Here is a 3,860-nt window from a genome sequence, read left to right on the forward strand (position 1 = left end):
CTGTATATATTCATATATGTTTATGTATCTGTATGTATCTATATTGGAATTAGAGTTAGTCCCATAGGTGACATTATGTGGAGATGATATACTTTCAGGTGATAACCCAGCAGTTAATAAATAGTCTTGGTAATTAAAAATATTCACCCGCTCATTGTCATTGTTGCATCTGATGATGTTTGATGGGCTTTCAAGAGATTATGTTGCATAACCTCTTCCCTTCAGGCAAATATGATACTATTGGTCTCACTTCGTACATAATAAAACTGAGACCCAGAGTGGACTTGACTTTCCCAGGGTTACCCAATTAGTTGATAGGAGACTGAGAACTGAAATCAAGTTTTTCTAGCTCCAAACCAAATGTTCCCATTAAACCATGAAGAATTTGATGCACTCATTTGCCACATACAAAAACTAAAAATAGACTTCTTGCTGATTTCCTTCTCCAAATTCTGCCATTCAACAAAACATGTACACGTATGTGTGTGCATGTGTGAGTGAGAAATGCCAAAGATAACAATTAGACCAAAAAAGAGCATCATGAATGAGAATGGAAGGGAAATTTCACAAGGAATCCCAAGTTTCAAGTCGGGGTTGCTTGAGAATGATAGTTCTGCCACAATATCCAGGAAACCATGTGGAGACACTAACAACGTGAAATGACAAGTCAGATGGAAAGAATTCTATAGGAAAAGAAGATAAAGAGGCAATAGGAGGATCCCAAAGATTGACTCTGAGGCCATCACACCAACTGGGTAGGAGGAATCGGAAAGTAAGAAGAAAACCTGTGGCTCACACTGTGACTTGGACATCCCCTCCTCACTGCCTGCCCTCCAAAAAGAGAACAAAGTAAAGTCAGAGTGGAATCAACCAGATTCTATTTCTCGAGGGTATGAATTGGGACCCATCAGTTGGTGGTGGGAACTGAGGCCCACAGTTATTATGGGAATTTTGTAACCAGCGAACATGAAGGAAAAAATCCTGGAAGGAGCCAGGAAGGAGAGGGGGAGGAGGTGACAACAGCTAAGATCCAATTAAATCCATAAGCAAAACAGAGATCATAGATATTTCAGTCCTTCTTGGTTTTTCCAGTCAATGTATCTTAACAATATACACAGTCAAAATCAAGGCACATGGACTTGTATAAATTTAAGTCCGTCTCTGTTCTTTGAAAACAGAGTCAATATTGACTTGGAAAATAAATTATGAACAGAGAGATAAGTGATGAAACCAAGTGGCAGCAGTTCAAGAGAGAGCCCGAGTGCGGGATCCTAGGCAGTCTGTGTTTTCTTCATTATGTGCTCAGTATTTTCTGATTTGTAGAGTAAGCATGCATTATAATTTGGGGGGATCAATCAATTTACTTCCAAGAAAAGAAGTGGTAAAGGGGACATGGAAACAAATGAATAACCAGAAATTTAGGTATGAATGTAAGAGAGAGGGATAGAGAAGAAATATGAGGAAGTAGGTACTAGGGACACTGTCGGCAAGAAGGATCTGTGATGGGAACAGAAGAGGAGGAGTCAGTGGTAACCTGGTAACAAATAAAGAGAAAAGAGATCCTTGCAAGGGACTAGCTTCCAAAGATGGGGGGAGGGCTGGGTAAAAAGTGAGGCACAGGATAGAAGTCAGGACTGGCTAAAAAGCAATGAGCAGACACCTCCTCCTGGGGTAAGGTGAGAGGGATGCGGGAGGTAAGAGCTTGGGTATAAAGAAAGACTCATAAGAATCAGACAAGGGAATAATTGACCTTACAAGGGGCTTTAATTTTATCTATAAGAGGAAGTGTAAATAGTCCGATGAGTATGCTCTGTGAACACACAGACATACACACATGTGGGGAATGGGGAAATCTCAGATATCAACAGGGAGTACTAGGAGATAAACATCAGAAGATCACCTGGACACTCTCAAAGTCTATTTAAAGTCAATTCTCAATAGGATCCAATCTGCACCTTGCTGTGGCTTGACTCCAGGTCTGACTCATCCATCAGACTGAGTAGATACAAAACCTCCTGCCTCTAATACTTTCAGGGGTCCCTGAAAATGTTTTAATTTTTTTAAGATTAGAGAGGAAAAATGAACATTTTAGGAAGAAGGGGATAGTCATCTTTATACCAAAGCAGTCATAAAATAAGAGTTCAGTATTTTTTAATGAAGGAGAAGACCCACAAAGGCAAAGCACCTAGGGCCCAGGAAAGTTATGAGGATGTGTGCTCTCAGGGCAGCAAATGACAAAAGCCAATGGTAGAGGTCATCAGGTGATAAAAACAGTGTCTGAGAGGCTAGAGGATGGAGCATTGGGTTTTAGTGAGGGTGTCACGTGTGTGGTGATGGTATGGATTTTAAGGCAGATGAGCCTAGTCAAGAGAGAAGAATCAAAGGAGACAAGACTGAGAAGAAGCAAAAGGGAAAGAAGTGGAAGAGAGGAGAAGCAAAGAGGGTGCAGTTGGAGATTGGGAGCACCAGGTGTGAGACTATAGCAACAGAGAAGTGCCTCGTGGTAACAAGGCTAAGGAAGCCGTGCTTGGTAGGGCACACAATTCAGGGGCTGAGGTTCAGCGACAAGGGAAGGGATCTGGGGGGGAGCAGTCAACGTTAGGTACACGGGGAATCCAGAGGGTCTCAGAATTTGGGGCCACCAGGTCAACCATTTCCCAATGAGCCTCTTGCACTGATATTGCACAACTAGGTCCTTGTGCAGTAGCTGGAAGAATACTAAAGTTGGATGGATGGGAAAACTTGGTTCCAGGTTGCTTTCTCACTAGCCAGGTATAAATGGGACAGATAAACTCTGATAAGTGTCATGTCTCCAAATGGTTCTATTAATACTATGTTTGCCTGAAAGCAATATACTGGACATTTTCAATCCCTTGATGTGTCTCCAAGCTCTTATTTCTGTTGCTCCATAGTTCCATCCTGGGTGCAACTACAGATTACATCATAGGAGTGGTTTGCATCATAGATGTGGGTCCAAAGGGTTAAGAGGTAGGCAAAACTTATAAACAGGTAGAAACACACAGGTACAAGAGAAATGGATATTTCCTCCTTTGTTCAAGAGGAGAAACCTTGTGTTATCATCACATCACTTCTTCCTTCTCAGTAATAACCATGAAAGAATATGCCTCCACTTTTTCCATTTCTTGTCTTTTGAAGTTAATTCCAATCCTAACTGTAAATCAGAAATGGTACAATCTTTTGATATGTTACAGAGCAAAGAAAATTTAAATAGTATCTTCCCTTTTTTTTTTTTTTAAGTACCTTGTTCAATTGAAACAGAAGCAGCTGTGAATGATGGCTAAGTTAAGAATAAAAAGTAACATCAAAGGAATGTCTGTCATTATGATTTCAAATAGCATGTGCCACTTGGAAAGTTTCGGGTAAAATATGAAAGATGTGGTCGACTAACTGAAATAGAATACAGACATATAGAAAGTGAGATATCCTGTAAATTTCTGAATTATTCTGCCCATAAAATGCCCTAAAGGACAATTTGAAAATGGACAAGCCCATTGGACATTAAATTCTAGTAAGACTATGTGTGTATGTGTGTGTTAGACTCGGGGCATCGCTGTTCCATTACAAATGCCTCGCGTGCGTTCTTGGCTTCAAAATTAAGTGTTTTTCGATACTGGAAGCACGGAGCTCAAGAAGGGCTCCTGCCTCCGTAGCCTCCAAGCACTACACTGGCATCGAGGTGGGAAGGTGGCTGAAAGAAGGGAAGCCGGGGGGGGGGGGGGGGGGGGGGGGGGGGGGGGGCGGAGCCTGTCACAGGCCACGCCCTCATGCTATGCCAGGCATCTCCAAGGATACTAAGCTGCTGCAGTGGATCTATAAATTCCCAAACATGATGTTAATTT

The sequence above is a fragment of the Zalophus californianus genome, chromosome 9, assembly GCF_009762305.2.
Source record: "Zalophus californianus isolate mZalCal1 chromosome 9, mZalCal1.pri.v2, whole genome shotgun sequence".
NCBI lineage: Eukaryota > Metazoa > Chordata > Mammalia > Carnivora > Otariidae > Zalophus > Zalophus californianus.